Raw genomic sequence first — 18,567 nt, forward strand, 5'->3', positions numbered from 1 at the left:
CTAAAACTACTCACAATTATACGAAGATGCTGATAAAATGCGACAAGTGAGGTACGTTAATTACACTAATATCTAAAAACAGTAAACAACAGTAAAGATAGTACAGCTCCTATCCATGAAATTAACAGTTATTAAAGTAAAAATAAATTTGAAAAAATAAGGAATAATTGTCTGCAATATAATAGATAGAAATCTGTGATCAATTGTGGACTTTAAAACCTGTACTTCATAGCCCTCACATCGAAATTAGTTTTGAAAGAATCATTTAATTTGAGCACGTGCAATGTTTTTAAGAAGTAACTAACTGACTGGCGAACTTCGTTTCGCCTAACAGCCAGCAATGTAAAGACAAATTTCTTTACTTTTTAATTTTACACAAAACTATTAGGTTCGCTTATTTACACGGCGAGATTAATGTTCTGTGTAATGCTCTGTCAATTAATTAATGTCATATAGTAAAAATTTAAAAATAATATTTTTTTTTATTTTAATTCTTCGTCCATAAGAAAAAAAATCCGTAAACACAAAAATTAAAAATTCGTAGAGCCGTACAAATGGGGTAAACAAAACGATTTTGTTTTATACAGGCTGATTGGTTATGAGTGTAAATGATTTAAATAAGTGAATGTATAGCTCCTTTGTTCAATCATCCATCACACTGAAATGCTGTGATCAATCTGAAATACTTATTTTTTTATTTGAATGGACGAACTAGCAACTTTTGGCAGTACAAAGTTTGCAGGGACGGATAATAAACAATAATTAATTTTAATAAATTGTTATTATTACGCTATTTATTATTTCTGAAACCTGTTTGGATAGAATGTATCATACATTAATTGACAGCAAATGAATATTCTATTCAAAGTTTTATTCCTATTTTCAATCATCTTGTATATATGAATTAACATTTTGTAAAAGTAACATTTAAAATGAATAGGAAAATGATTCTCTAACATTATGTGAGCTAGGGTAAGGTATAAAGGGCGATGGGTAAATGTTATAATGGCTAGCAAAGCTTATTATAATAAACGTGGTGGGACGCCGGGCTGCTACACGGTTTGACCCCGGGGCTGCGATTAGGCGGCTACTACAAGTAAACGTATCTCGTTTTAATTCCATATACTGCATACCGCCGATGTATTAAAGAATAGAAGTGGTGCACGACTCCGCACGACAAGTTAACTACATTCAATTTTACTAAAGATTTATCGGCAAGTGAAAATTTCCTTTCGTTAAAATTTTTAATATTTCTATAAAAATTACATAGTTGTTAGTGTGGAATCAGGTAGATTATGAAGCAATAATCCAGATCATTTCAGTCTCATCTAGGTTACTTTGATTCTATTGCTATAACACTATCGGTCACGAAAGAGCTTGAATACGCATTGCATGTTCCGACTTACCGCATAGCAAATGACCGTTGCAGTGAAATTTCATCGGCCGCACCGGCGATTTTCCACCTTAAAACCATGCAAATCGGAATAATTTATACGGCAGCACTTTATACTAGTGCGCTGCGAACGGTATGAAGTATTCCCAAGTAGGAAGATGTCATGTGCATGTAAGGAGAATCTGTCCAAATTAAATTGCACCGTTTTTACTTCTTCGAAACACCACTATATTTCTGGGAAGTATCTAAAGGTGAGTTGAATGAAGAGACGACATTCCTACATTATTTTGAGAGGACATTAGGTACTAGCCTTTGCTGATTAGAGATCATCTAAATGCAGTGACACAGGTTAAATGAGAGCAGCGGAAAAAAACTTAACAGCGACTAGTAGGCATCAATAAATTGACTGGTTACGATTTAATGATTTCAGAGCTTACGTACCTATATACCTCCAACGCTAACCTTTATTTTCCTAAATAAAACTACATGTAAATTACTTTAAGAGTAAAAACAAAACAATTGATTTCTCGATTCACTAATGAAGATGTGAGTGACTTAAAAATATTAGAACGATTTACTGAAGCCTCATAATGTTAATGTCGAAATAATATCAGTTAACACGCGTCACGTAATCAACTTCAGTCACGCGATTTGCGTCTCAAATGTACTTAAATACACAAAATTATATATACAAAGAGATATCATGTAGTTTTTATAAGTTCTTTAAAATAATCATTAAAAATTAATATTCATAGAACCATAAAAAAACTTTTTAAACTTATGAAATATAAAAACACTGTCATAACGAGCGCGTATTATCGCCCGATTTTCGAAAATTTATTTATTGCAATTAAACCGGCGTTATTTATGCTAAAAACGGGCTTCGTTTATTACTCGTAAGACATCCGTATGTACACGTAATTCACGATATTGTAGATTTCGCAAACGTATGTATTAATGTTTATTATGCCCTAAAATTTTTATGAACTCTTTTTACATGTGGCAATACCGGTGGGACGATTCTCGGGAACAATAAATACTCGTAAACTGTCGTTAATTAATTCACAAAATTTAAGTTTCTTGACATGCTGTCTCTATATCACGTGATATAAATATATCAAATCGATCTCTTGTGTGAAAATATGAATGCCGTAAATATTTTATCAATAAAGATTATTTTAAGAAGTGAAATCAATTAAAATGTTTTTAACTTTAATTAATTAATAATTCGTCATTGTTTACATCGCATTCTATATTTATTTGATACACATGTATGTGTATGTGTTTATATGGAACTAGGTGAAAATGCCTTAAAAGTGAAAAATTATGTATTGGTTTTAATGTTTTAATATATTCGAATAATTTTAAGGTAATTCGTTGACATCGATAATGAGCGGTCGTAAAATTTTCGTAATATCATATAAAATCTGCTTTATTGAAAAACAGTATATCAAGGTAAATGCAAAAAAATGCCGCTGCGATGCCATCGCGGAGCGTATAATTTCGATAACCATAAATTACAAGATGCAATTAGAAAAAACGAGTACATACCCTATATTTATAACAGAATGTTTATTTGGTAATTCCAATAATACCATAATTACGTTATAATTTAATTAAGAAAACTAAATAAATCTTCTGATTTATTTATTCGATGTAAATAACTTTACTGTTTACATTTTATACTGTACACAAGCGAAAATGTATCTAAAATGCTTTCTAATGAGTAAAGTAATACTCAAATTATAATTAATATATAAGTATTAATTTTTTTATGAAAAATATAATTTTTATGCTCTTCTGTGTATCTTTAAAAAAATTAATGTAATTTATATAAAATAAATAATAACGTTTAATATCTATTTAATAAGTCAAAAGTTAGTCAATTTTTATGTTTTTGATATCTTTGACATGTTTTAGTAACTTAGTCTTTACAATTCTTAATAAATATACAAGTATTTTAAGTGATGTCATTTATCAAATGGGGTATTTACCTATGGTAATTGTTATATTTATTCAAATGATTTCAAAAGTGCTATTACGTTTATAATATTAAATAAGTAAAAAAATTAAATATCACTTCGAGTCTAAGCCCCAATGGTACATAAATTATAGTTAGTTCATAGTAGAGCATTTTATTACTTCGGCCACTTGAAGTGAAACTTCGAACGATTTCTCTGTCAAACGTTGAATGCAAACGACGAAGTATTATTACGTGCTATCCGAAACTAAACGTATTTATTCGATACCTCTGAGAATTTATGCCAGGTTTATGACAATAAACCTAAAGAACTTGAGCATGGTTCAATTTTATACTGTAGTAATAAAAATATTGTTATAATTCCACCAAAAGTTGTATATGACACAAAAGTAGCTCGCTCGTTGGCTGAATAACTCGTTCTTACTTTGTGTATTACATTTTTTTAAATTATTTATTTACACTTATTATTTGGTGCAATAGGGACTTTGTGCCTTATGAGCATTTAGCTCTATCAATCAACCTTGAGTGGTGTAGAGGTAACAAGTAGGCAATTGTGTGACTGTGATGGAAAAATAATACAAAACACGTAAAATACTATGTACTACATTAGTAATTCTAAAATAAAATACAGCACCATAATCGACAAGTGACAACCAAACCCGTGGACCCCTTGTGGGGGCCCACCGAAGCGATTTAAGAGCTCGGCGGCGTCCCAATCCGGTAAAATAATAAAGCGATTCAAGCCGAAGCTCCTCCGGGAGCCACAGAGCCTCTATTAGGCGAAGTGCCTTTTGCGCCCTGCTACCTTAAACCCGCGGAATTTGCAAATGCTATTTGGGCAGCAGTGACAGTTCGATTCGAAAAAAGGAATGGACAAACTGTAAGTTAAACATTCTATAAGCGTGTAATATAAGACATAAAGAGAGCTTCAAATAGGTTTCACTTTTATCAGTGAGGTGATAAGCGCGTAAAGGGCTTGAATTGAGCACGGGCCTAAGCCTTATCAGACACCGCTGTGAATCACCAGCCCACTTTCGCGGCGTTGCGGACCGATGTCGATATATCGCGAAAGCAACGGATCTACGGTATTTGCGGTTTCCTACAATTGAATACCGCGCGGTTTTGCCACGGCTCCTACTAAGGCAATCAACTATTCTTAAAGATTTTTCTAATTTTTGAATAATTCATAGAAAAGAAAATTTTTGAGGAAACGTAAAGACCGCTTTTAAATGTTCTGTGTTACAATTAATATATAACTTTTTATTTCTTTTCTTCTTTTATCTATGAGATAAAATAACAATTATGTTACAGAAATACCTAATTTACATAGTACAATGAATATTTCGTATAAAATATTATAGTACAGAAGAACTATGAAGCTCATCGTCCAAAAACAGAATCAATTACAACAGACAAGCTTAAACACAAGCTATTTCGTGTTGTAGGTTTACTTTTTAAAAGTAAAATACGCTGTTGTGAGTAATGTGCGAGGCGATAATGTTTTATTCACACGGAAATATAACTCTGAACTGTAAGCCACGGTCCCCTGTTACTCGGTCTTAATTTGAACATTTATTTATAATAGTAGTATAGTTTATCGGTAAGTAATTGTATTTACTTACTTAGTCGCTTAATGGAACAAATTTCTCCGCAAAAGGTAAAAATATAACATAAACAATTCTTAGAACAAAGATTTATTTTTAAATAATTTAATAAATACGTTGTTTTAAAATATTTGTAATAACTTAAACATCTTAACTCTCTGAAATTCTTCATTAAAACTTAGTGAGAATCTAGTGAGTTTGTCTAGTCGTGGTTAGAACACCACCCTTGATCTCGGACAAACCGCATATCTTATATGTGTACTTTCATCATGCTGTTAGCGCATACTTCGGCACTGTTGCAATTTCAATTACGAATATTATTGTATAAATTACGTTTGTTAACAAAATATCGAGAAGCACAGAACTTTTAAGTATATTTCATTTTTCATCTACATTTATAAAAATTAACCCCAATTTCCATTCTATATTTATATATTGAAATTGAAATATTTATATATAAATGATAATGCATTTATCGTTTTTGTTTCCTGACACATAAGGTACTTATGTATGTAAGAATCTTTAAAAATGTATAGAAACATTTCACAGTTCACTTTGAACTTCGCGCGGTATCCTTAAGTATTATCGATCACTAAATTTATCTATTATATAGAATGTAAAGTAAAAAGATTACTTTACATTCAATCAACGAATAAAGCAGTCACTTTTGAAATACGTTTTATTAATTTATTTATTTTTATTGGCTATTGATCTCGCAATATAAAGTCTGTTAGGGTAACTAATTAATAATAAAAATAGTTGTTAACTTTCACAACCTCCTGTGTAAAAACCCTTTGTTTATTGCGCATCACTTTAACGGTAAAAGCGTAAAACCAACTATTAATATCCTAAACACGTAATAAATAAGTGGTATTTCAGATAAGATAGATAAAAGCAGATCATAAGATGGTTAACGCAACGACGCTGCGTTGATTGGCACGCTGCGAGAGTATTATAAACTTGTTTAATAACGCGGTAGCCACTTTTAACTGTATCAGTGCCAGTTTTATTGAAAATAACCTAATTAAGACGCTGGGTCTTTATATGCATCGCTTTTATGACTCGTTTCTAAATCTGTATCCTACATTTTATACCGCTTTTACGCTGGTTTATGAAGTGTTTATGAATGTGATCATGCGGTTGTGAGCGATAAAGAAAAAAATTAATCATAACATTTTTGTTAACATGCGTTATTCAATTAATTTGATGGTTTTTGTATTAATTAAAAAGAGCATTTTTCTATCATGTCTATATTTCATATTGTAACAAATTAATCTAGTAATGTTTTTCATAAATAGACTATTAAGACATGACTTGGTAGTTCTTTTATTTTTTTAGTAATAGAATAACTTTGTAATAATGTTAAGTACAAAAAACTTGTACTGCCCATCATGTAATCCCATAAACGTCCACTCCAAGGATCGCCACAACAACCAGCTGCTCCTACTCGGGGATTTTCCGCGACCTGGACTATGTCATCGATCCACCTCATGAGACGTCTATCCTTTAATTTATGACATGTACATATTTGATCCTATAATCCTGGCTTATTGGCTGTCCTCACAGATGTATTTTTAAGAAGTATCTTAAAATTAGCGAAACCTCAACACATTAAATAAATCTTACTACATATATTTTCAAGATTACAAAACATTAGATAACCAATCCCAACAAAAGTCTGTGGTATTTGTTATAGACACTTTTATTAGAGAAAATAAACGCAGCGGATGCATTTTCAATTATGAAAAGGAAATGTATTAGTGAACAGTGAAGTGAGTCTGTAACAATTTTCTTAATAAAAGCCTTAACATTGCATACAATTGTAATCATGACTATAAATTATTTTACTGTATACATAATAAGAAAAGTACATTTTTCATTTTTGAAATGGAAGTAAACGTAACGTAAATCTAATTTAAAGTTATGAACAATCTCCGTTGAGATTCTTTCAAAGATACGCAATTAACTATTTAAATATGTGTAAAACAAGATGACAGATTTATAGTAAGTTATTTAAATTAGTTAACATAATAAAATCGACATTATACTAAAATAGTGTAGCTATTTAGAGTCGAGTGCAAATAACTCCAGCAAATAAAAATCTATCAATTAGACTTCTGTAATAATTTGAAAGCAAACACGATCGAACAGAAAGTATAGCACAAAAATCGAGATGCTACAAATCACGAAGCACTCACGCGTAAAGTGGTTGCAAAAAATGCTATCAACTTTGTTTTTATTGCTTTGACTTAAATAATTTACGAAAATAGCACAGACTTTTACTTCCATTTACACGAAAGCCGAAGGAAATATCTCCACAGCTACACCGATTTAGTGTAAGCTCTTAAAGTGATTGGCCAGAGTTTTCGAACAAGTTTACTTTCGTCACTTTAATAAAAATTGTAGCAACACTTTTCTGTTTACGTAATGGCAGTCATATTTTATTTTTTTGTCATCTCAATCGACATATAATGGGTATAAATGTTGGAAAACTTTCAAACATTTATATGTACTTGTATACATACGTGTACGTATATAAAACACAGGAAAATATGTGACGAGATGAGAACCAACATTTTGCAGTACATCCTATGTTATTGAATATATTTTACTTATACATAGCATACAAGGAAAATCTTTTATTAAAAGAAAGAATTTTGCTTAGTGATAAAGAAGGAGCATCCGAAGATTTAATAGAGTCGAATGGTTGATAGTTGTTTAATGGCGGCGCGTGCTTATTCAGTGTGTTAGAGCACTTATAACGGCTCCGAGTGTGCGCCACGCCGGCGAAGGCACGCGCGGTACAGAGAGCATCAATTACCGGATCGTGATCGCTTCTGCACTACAACCAATATAAATAAAACTAGCCACCACACAAAGCTACCAATCCTAAGGCCAGTCACAATTTCACTCTAGGTGAAATAGATCGGGTCTAAAGTTCAAACTCGTCTCTGCCTCTAACACGCCGCTCCCTGACAGACTCGCACTATTAGCGGCACACACTCGCAGGGTAATTTACCTCTAATCTAATGCTTTTAACGCCAGTAAAACGGTCTTCCTATTTCCTCCAATTACAAAGTAAAAGAGCGAACCGCCGGTAATATTTACGAAATGGGGTGGCCGTGCGCCGGGTAGTCGTGACTGCGATCGGTGTATAACCGGCACGCGACTACCGTCGTGAAGCCGCAACCGACAAAGACAAAAAGGTAGAGGCTCCAACGAAGCGCGTTGCCGGCGTTATTCTTCGGTTTTTCTTATAGCGTCAGCTTGTCCTAATTTCGCTTTCCTAACAATGGCCTCGGTCACGCATAATATTGATAAAAGAGCGGATCGATTCGCTTTCGCATCGGCAACGTCGCAGGAGTGACGACACGTTCGGCCCTTGCGGTCGAAACAAATTCTGTGAAATCGTATTACGCCTATTTCTTACCTTTGTTTCTCAACATATTTTTCTAAAACGGTTTCATAAAACTGAGCCTACTACATAACATTTTCGACACCACAAAATACATTTTCATGGGCAAAAAACCTACATTAATATCGTTAATGTATAAAAATGACATGCCAATTTTATAATGCAATTTTACATTCAAGTTTTTCAATGCGTTTACTTCAAAAGTAGTCAACAATATATTAAGGGACTTTGTATGTAAAATTGTCACCATATTCAATTTTTTATTTTAATAGATCATTAATTTGATAATTTGCATTTAAAGAGTTTTTATTTGGTTATTCTTTTCCTACTTCTAGTTGACCGCGGCATGTTTGATCACTGTAAAAGTATTTCTGAATCGATTTTTAAAATTTAATGATATTTTTTTTTTAATTTTGTGTAAGTAAATGAAAGTATGTTTGTTCATATATATTTTGTACTCGTGGCTTGATTTTAACTATAAAAAAAAACTAATTAAAATAATCGAAGTGTTAACCTTCCTCTGTAACTAGTTTCTTTACGCATTGGTATTGTGAACAATTGAGCATCGCATAGCCGCGAGCCATGTCTTGCGTTATCGAGGTCTCAGTTGGAACAAACAAATTCAATTAGGATTAAGAAATTAAACCTTCGGCACAAAGAAGCCGCAACCACTTCCGACACAATCCCAATGAGGTCACTGACGCTCCTGATATCGAATTTCGCATAAAACGTTCCGCTCCAAGCAACTATTCTCTTTTACGATCTCATCTTCGGTCAGTGTTATAAATTATAGCTTTAAATTATACAATTTGTTGTTAAACTTCTTTACCGTATTGTACTAGATGCTTGCTATACATATATTTTATGACCAGTTAATGTCAATTATTTAATAATTTTTATCACTCCTGTGTTAATGAATAGCGTTTTAATATTTTAAAACTGGTTTATATGGAGGTCGAAACAGTTAGAAAAATTGTCATTTCTGAACGTAACATGAAATGTCCAGACATTGTTGACTTTAACCCGGTGCTTCTTAGAAGTATATCCGTGAGAAAGACCGTGTTCTGATCACCTTTGACTCGGCCTCACAAAATAGCCACTTCAGAGCGCTCTAGAGTAATTAAAGTGACACTTCATTTTTGTATCCGTCGCTGTTGTTACGTACAATGTATGTGCCAAGCTACGCCCGCGTAACATTAAAAACTGTTGTACGCTTTCGACCCACTTAGTAGGTCATACATTAACACTCTTTTCGTAATTTTTTAGACTACTACATAACTGTTATATTTTTTTCTGTGCTGAGACAGTTCATGAAGTCATATAAAGATTATACCGCCAGTCAATCTTATGTAAATGTGCAAACATGTCTCAGTCTCGACATAAACAATAATATTTTGCCAACCAAGAAATATATCTTTCATATTTTTTGCCTTTAAGGTATGCTTATATTTATTATTTCCTGAAATTATGCATTCGATTTTTAATTAACTACGGCGTTTAATTAAAATTAAATAAAAAACAACTAAAGACTTTAGACGGTGAAGAAGTACAGACCTATGTCTGTCTTCACAAAACCCGTTGATGTCTTATCAATAGAAAAGTTTATTTTAGTCGTAAGTTGTAGAGTAATGGTACTATCGAAAATTAATTTACATTTTGTGGAATGAAGAAGAATCGAAATAAAAATTAGATTGCAAACGATAGTTTCCCATATTTTCCATAATATTATCATCATTATTAACAAAATCAACATCAATTTGATTGATGTACGGTAAGTTCTAGATACAGCATAAAAATTTAACTTTAAATACAGCGTCTAAACTGGACTTTAAAATAATTTCAAGCGATTTGCATATTATTACCAGCGAGACTAAACATGACACGACATAAATAGGGACGTGAAACCGTAACATAGTATTTATCAGAGGGTAGTCGGTTCGGTCGAATCGAACGTTAGACCGGTCAACTTTTCCCTCAGCGATCGAGTTTTCTCGCCGGCCGGTCGCATCGCTCAGCGGATACTGTCGTTTTCGATTGGACAGCCGGGACGATGATTCGTCTTATCAAATTACTAGGTCTCGTTGGATAGTGAAAATTTTCCCACATTTTCTCGAGGGGCATCGAAGCTCTGATGATAGGAATCAGGGTGAAATTGTTGGCTATTGCGCCTGCGACGCCGGAGGCTCTTAATGGGCGGTTGTTTGTAAGTTTTCACTGAACGTTTGATACGCACCTGGAGCTACAAGTTTTATAATAAGAGAAAGATGAGGAGGTTTTCTATATAGATCATACGGACAGTTAATATTTTATTATAATTACATGTTAGATGTATATTATTAAACGAATTATTTTAAATTTACGTTGTTTCATGTGTTAATGCTTCGTGTTCGTAATTTTAGATAAAAGATTAACAATGTAACATGTCAATTCATTTTGACGAAATTATTTTTTACAATATGTGCAAATATAACAACTATATATAATCTGGCTTTTATATCCAAAATATTTGTTTGGTATAGCTTTTAAATTTTTCTACGGATTATTTGATTTGCTTTTATGCCTACGCAAAGTATAGACATATTACTGGCAACATTCAGTCTCAGTTGGCTTTCTATATATTTCAAAAAACGTGCTGACATTGTCAACATTCAGTCTGTTACAATAAATATACGTCCAAAGACACTCTACAATTACTAAAGATAATAAATTTAAGCATCTAGGTTATTTAATTAATACAAAATATTATTTTTAAGTCAGTTCTTGTTTAGGTGTTATCCAAAGCATTATTTAGTGTAATTTGAATGTTGCTCTAACGCATTGTAGGTACTTATCTTTAAAGATGAGATAGTTATACAATAGCGGGCAACTCATTTAGTTGATTTGATTGCATTTTCCGCAACAAACAAATGTTTTTTTTTTAATTTTTTTCGCTTCTAAAATTAAAAAAACTATGCGGTTGACTGTTAAATATTTATTTTATATAAAATATGACTAAACAATTTATAGACAAAAGTAAAAACCGCCATAGCCCAGGAGATTAGTAAATTAAAGTGGCAGAAAACAGGCCACGTAACGCGCAGAACCGATGGCCGCTAGAGAGGAGACCATGTACCGAGAGGGCGGGGTTGGACGTGGACCCACACGGTGGTCAAAAGATCGCCAAAAGACGGTGGATACAGGACGCTTCTAATTGGTCCTATTTTAAATCTATGGGGGAAGCCGGCTCACAACAGCTGTGGATGTCTTACGGCTGAAATATTGATGATGTGTGATAATCAACAAATCTTTTTTAGTTCATCATCAATATTGATCAAAATTTAGGATAATACAGCGAGGAAAACATATTGTTTTCAGTCCTGTACCTGAGAAGAAGGCTAACATTAAATATTTTAATTAAAATGATTCTGGAGTTTATTTAAAATTTCCTAGTTACTAGTAATCTATTAACACACAAAATATCTTTATTTGCGTAGGCATTTTAATGCACTTTTGAATCGTCGATTTTCTGTACATTGGATATAGAATTTATTAGAACAGTATATATATTAACAAATAATAATAATTAACTAATCAAACTCTGTAAAAACTGAAATTTAAAAATTCGCAGTTCATGAAATTTTTAACATGTAATATAGTTCTAGAACCAGTTATTAGAAACACTCATCGTAATAACGCTTGCAAAGGCATTAGAGTTATACACAACCGCCAGAGGCAGCGAACGCCGTGCAACTGATTCGGTTGAACTAAGGAATTGAGCCAGCTCCCGGCCCTCCCCCCCACTGCCTGCGTACGAGTAACTTGCACCCCAGGAAGCAGCATATTCAAATTCAAATTCAATATATCTTTATTCAAATAGTACTAATATAGTACTTACAAGCAGCTTTATTTCGTCACTACCAAATATATTATAAAGTACGATAGCAACAAAATAAAAAACATATATTTACTCATTTGCAGAACGTGTACTGCATTCATAAGCAAAATGTATTTTAACAAAATTGTTTTAAATTGTTGGCTAGGAAAACATAACAGAAATATAGGTACCTTTTTTATTTAAATATTAACATTACAACAGTTACCTATACATATATATCATTTTAAAAAGTATTTAATGATAACTTCCAATCACTTGTAATGCACGCTTTAAAAAATATATCTTCAATGTTAAAACATATGTTTACGTTTAATTCATACTATAATTTACTACAACGTTATTTTTAAACGTTGTTTTACCATCATGATTTCAGACGAAGGCGTCCACTGATGGACATGGACTTCCTCCACAGATAACGAATTTGACCGGATGGAAGCGGTCTGCGCATAACTTCTTCCGATATCCTTAACAAGGTCGTCTTTATAACTTGTGAGTTGAGTAGTCTCCACGCCAGAGCCTTTAAGGCCTTGTGGCTTGCTCACAGCTATTTCAAATTACTAATTAATCAGTTCAATTTCATAGAGAAATTCTTTACTTATATTGTTGTATAGAGCTTGTTGTCTTACACTCGGAATCTTCACAAAGGGCGGTGTGAACACAGATTAAGACAACCCAATTCAAGCAGTACTTAAAATACGTAGTGTTGTAACTAAAAGCATGAATTTATTGTTACAAAAACTTGCATTTGTGCCGTTACCTATCAACCATAAACCGCATTGCCTATGGGCGTGGACTCTGAGATAGTATTTGCACAAAGCAAAGCCGCGAAACGCCTTTAGCAATTGGACGTCATTTCACGGGTCAACATTAGTTTCCCGTGTAACGATTTCGATATAAACAACCGTATTTTAAGTACAAGAGTAACCTGCGTTATTTATTTGTATTTAAATTACTAGTAATAAAAGGTATAGTTTATATATTCATTTCTTATTATCAGCTTCACTTACATAATCGAAAAACAGTTGTTATTAAATTTTTTTAGCGATATCTGTTTTAAAAAATAAAATGGTACAAATATATTTATCTCCTTGATAAAAATTCTTTTGATTGAAAATTTTAATTACTTTCCCCACATTCATTCATACACAATTTACACGAATACATTTACACAACTCTTGCACTGACATGTAGGGCACATGTTTTTTCTTCTAATTTTTGCCGACTCTTTGTTTTGTTAATAGTGATCTGTCTCCTATATTATTTTAAGTATCTGCAATGTCCATAACATACGTTAATTCATACCATGAGCACAGCACGTTGCTTACTTTTTTCTTGTGTCGGTTATGCCAATTAGGTCTATACATTGTAAAAAAAAGTTTTGCTATACAAATTTTTTATGAAAATAAATAAAATTCAATCACATACCCATTATAACATATTAACATTAAGCAGGCAAAATAAAATTATGCTAATAATTGTAATCAAATTTATTTAATTTTCTTGTAATTATTATTTTAATTTATATATAACCGTCTACACCATGAAACTTAACAATATCCGCAGACGAAATTATGGAGCCTTCACTTCGTAATATACAAAATAATTATAGCCTATCTTGACGTATTTATCGTCGAATAGACAGTTATTCATAAATATTTGTGTGCATTTCTAAACATCGACATGGATAAATATTGCCATTTTGCTGGTTGAACGCCACTAAATATAGCGGACCGATTCTAACAGTCAATCTTAAATTGCTGTCAAATAGTTTACTGTCTAGAAATTCGATACGAGCAGGAAATACAGCGTCAGAAACGAGTATTCAATTATACAGCGAACTGCGCCTTTACAAACATTTTATTCCAGCAAGCGCTAAACATACTGCGACATTTTAAATCTAATCTTAATGGAGCATAAATTAATATATAGCTGCTATTAATTACATCAATCATAACTTACATACTAATGCTTTATTATATTCAAAACAAGAAATGTCGTAGCGCAACTAATTACATACAAAAAATAACTGTAAATACAGATATAGATTTAACCAATAATATTTGGATCGCGAATTTGAATATGATGCAAGAGTTCAATAACAATGTTATTACAAAGAAACATCCAAAATATTCTAAAGTAATGGAAATGTTCGGTAGTTGATTACTAAAATGATCGCTATTTTGAAGATTAGAAGAAAGTTTAATAAATAATTATAAATTTAATACTGTGTTACGCACAACCTATATAATAAAAAGTTTTTATTATTTTGTAAGGAGCTTTTGGCATTTAAACGAAAATTAATAATAGTGTATTTAAATAAATCACCAATGCATTTTTCTTATTTTTTTAATCTCATAGTTTTAGTGGCAAAACGTATTTTAACATTAAGCCTACCATTTTACCTTGGTTGTTATATTTAAAATAAGTATTAAGTTATGATTGTAATTTTTTATTTACTGTGATATCAAATATTTTTAGTTAGACACTGTATATACTGAATCTAAAATCTATATACACATATATGAACTCATTCATGTGACTTAGGTTTAGGTTCTGCATTAATGCAACGCGTGGGTAGATCCGTCCACATTTCTATGATGAATCGGTCTCCGGCGCCGGTATGTTACGAAAATTCACCTCAATTTACATATAGATACGATCCCGACATATACCGGCTTCAACTATCGATATCTTAGCACTGTATTATTGTTGCAAGGATTATTTATTGCCTCGTGAACAAATAGTGTTATGCTCAAATACATTTGCATATCATTATAAAAAAAAGAACTTTTAAAATTCATTTGACTCGTAATGAAACAGGATTCATTCAGTTTTAAGTTTGATTAATAATATTTACAAACAGACGTAATATATAGATAATATAAAGCGATATAAAACAAAGCATTTGATATCGATCATGACCTCATCTGAGTGGAAAGATAATCAAAGACAATGCGTCCGTCCAGACGGTCAAATGTTAACCCTGCATTGCGAAACATTAGAGGCATTAGAATGTCATGTGGTAAAGAATGGCCCACTGAGTGATTGATGGTGTTATGGCGCGTGGGCGGGTCGGTGCGCTTACGCTGAAAACACTCGCTAAATTACAACGGCGTGTCAATTGTGATTGGATAATTTTAGCTCATTCATTTCTGCGGCCAACGGATCATCTTTTATCTTTGTTTTTGTGTAATACTTTTCAACAATTAGAGTTAATAATATGTACTAAATTTATCTACGTGTTATGCTGTTATTAAAGATTTAATATCTAGTAATTAAAATAATACATCTTTACTATTTGCGTTTCTTACTAACTCTTTTACCTTAGTAAAATTATGTAAGAATTATCTTTAGTCTTTGTTAATATTTACACTAAACATTTAAGTATAACGTTTGTTAGAAGAAAACTAACGTGTACAATATTAATACAAAATCTGCTGCATCGTTAATAAAACATGGAACGTTAAATTAGTGAGTGTGACGTACACTATTACAAATTTAATAGCGCATCGATGCACGCGCACCGCACGCGCCGCTAATGACCTGGCGGTCGATTCTGCGATTATTAAAATGTAATATGTTTTGTATTGATAACCGCATCAAGAAACTAAATATCATTGGAATTTAAAATTTATTACTTTTGCTGCGACAAATTTTTAAAATTGAAAGGCCTGTTGCAGTCTAATTGAAAAAATAAGTATATTTCATAGTAATCACTTTATTTATTGATTTAGTGTCTTAATAATAAATAACATTTACTTACAAAATTACTTTGATAATACTTATATATTAATGATACGGCTTAATTCTTTGTCAGTGTTTTCTTTCATTGCTCGGTGGTTGGCATGGGAAAACTAGTGTCATTTTTACAATAGTCCACGTAATTTTTACACTGTTTGTTACCAAACGAACTTTCCGTTTCGTGCCTTAACCAAAAACTTTAAAAATGGCTAATCGATGGAGCTAATCATGTTGATTAAATTTTGTTATTAATTATAAATGAGCTAAAATTAAAATATCTATTGGCTTACTTACTACATCTTTTACTTTTATTTACTTGTATTAATTTGACAAAATATTAAAATAAGGTATATATTGTAAGGTAATCAATTCAACCGAAGTAAAAAAAAATCCTTAAAATTTGTGTTTACTAAATTTTTCCTTGTTTACGTATTCATAACAGTGTGATATATTTGAAAATATTGAGTATTATTTTTCATGATCTTAAGAAGCTTGCAGAATAGCCTTAATCTTAAGCAACTTTAAATGTGACATGCTTGTACATCTGCCATTCAATCAATTTATTATCAATTCAAGAATATCGATTTTGGTCACTTTTATTGCCACATAAATATTTATAGTCTCATTGGTGTGTTCTTTTTTAAATAATTTTGCTATAAATAAATAACACAAGTATTATATGGCGTGATATATTACTTAAATTAATACTCTACAGATGTTAATAAATTCAACAATCTATAAATATTGCAGTATCTTTCAAATTCGTCTAACGTCTATTCAATATGCGAAGGCGTAAATCAAAGAAAATATGCACCTTTGGTACGATAAATTAAAAAACAGCGCAACATCTAAATTTTTAAAGTACGTAGATTTCAATCTTGTGCTGATTGCTAACCGAAACGGACTAATAAATTCTCCTAATGTATACTGAAGAAGCCGAGTAATTAAGAATTTAGCCGCCGGGTGTTCGCTCGCGCTGACGGTCGGAGTGATATATGAGGTAATATGTAATTTAGCTATTTAAGTTTGCTTATGGCTTTCGAGTGTTTGTGTAATAAAATGGAAATGTTAAACATTATAACCGATGTCATTCCATTTCGGGCTTGTCTTACTTTACGTCTTTTAGATACTACAAACAGGTAATAAAGCCTGATTAAGATATTAATAAATTATCGATTGTTTTTTATCTACAAAGCTTGGTTTAAAACTTAAACCTTGTATATATACTACAATTGTTAAATATTCATGATATTGACTGATTTACACTCACTAATAAAAAAAATTAAATCTCAATTCGTAAACTTGCCATAGATAATCCTAATAATATTTTACTTCAAATTAATACTCCTCATACTTTCAAATCCAATAAGCTAATGAAATGAAAACCGCCGAAACTGAATGAAAACTTAGAAGATAAAGAAGATTTTTACAAATATTATTTTTACAAACATTACAAAACTTTAAACTTTGTAGGTTTGTACAAATAAAACTGATATTAACAATTTGAGTAATACTAGCACAATTTCTGCTGTTCAATCTGGTAATAAAGTAGTATATAGCAGTATGGAGCTCAGGCGCTTTACCACGAAAAAAGGAGTTTAAGCTGCATGCCATCTGCATCCTACCCCCTCAAATTCGGGAATATATAAATGGCTATGGGGCAACAGTCATTGTCTGTAAACAAAATAACCTGGCTTATTTAAAACGGTTACAATAGCTTTAAAAAATAAACTACAGTGCGCCATCCCTTCAAACATAACTGCCCTTAAACATAGAGGTAATGGAAATTGATATGCATCGCTAACACTAGACAAGGCCCGACTAGAAGCACGCGCACGATCATACCTAACAGGACCGGCACGCAATGAAATGCAAGACGATAATAAAATGAGCGTTCCGGTGGACACTAAGACGTTTACCGCATTGATGTAGTACCGCATCAGTTTCAGCTCAGACCGCAACCAAGATTTACTGTTCTGTAAGTTATGCGGGCCGATTTAAACGTAGTTTACAGGGATTGCAGCTCATGTGATAGCCGGTAAGCGACATGTGAGACTAATTCTTATTATACTATAATGGTCCCATTCTGCAAAGATATATTCTCAGAATTACCTTTCTTTTTTGGTTCGCTAATGCCTTCAGTTGAATTATTAGTTAACACACACATCTCTTAATATAGATCGACTAAACAGCTAACTGAATGTGTATAACATTCAAAGATTATTTTATTAATCCATATACCAATTTTATTGGATAGTGCCTATTTTATTTAATGATTAGGTTTTTAAAGATTCTAATTTATATAATTATATAATTTTTCCTACAAATAAAATAAATGTTTTTTTAATTAGCCCTCAGATTAACTTAGGGTTTTTTAAATAAATTTTTAATGACCAAACTATTAAAAATCAGCTCTGTCAAAATTATACTAGCACACATATGAAAAGTAAATTTAGACAATAGAATATTAATGAAATTTCAGACAATACATAGCATCAACGCAGTTTTCGCGATTGTCATTTCTTTCCATATCATTGAAAAGTTCGTAGAATTTTGACG

At 31.9% G+C, this 18,567-nt stretch overlaps 1 protein-coding gene across 1 annotated transcript in view; it reads left to right on the forward strand.

The window, feature by feature from the left end:
* The window catches only part of LOC137918684 (transcription factor hamlet-like), a 78,615-nt gene that overhangs the window by 30,367 nt on the left and 29,681 nt on the right, over positions 1-18,567 (forward strand). The gene's annotated exons all lie outside the window — the stretch shown is intronic.

This window comes from Battus philenor, unplaced genomic scaffold (genome assembly GCF_028537555.1).
Source record: "Battus philenor isolate CCGP_79_NKW_IND1 unplaced genomic scaffold, ilBatPhil1.0.hap1 SCAF_15, whole genome shotgun sequence".
Classification (NCBI taxonomy): domain Eukaryota; kingdom Metazoa; phylum Arthropoda; class Insecta; order Lepidoptera; family Papilionidae; genus Battus; species Battus philenor.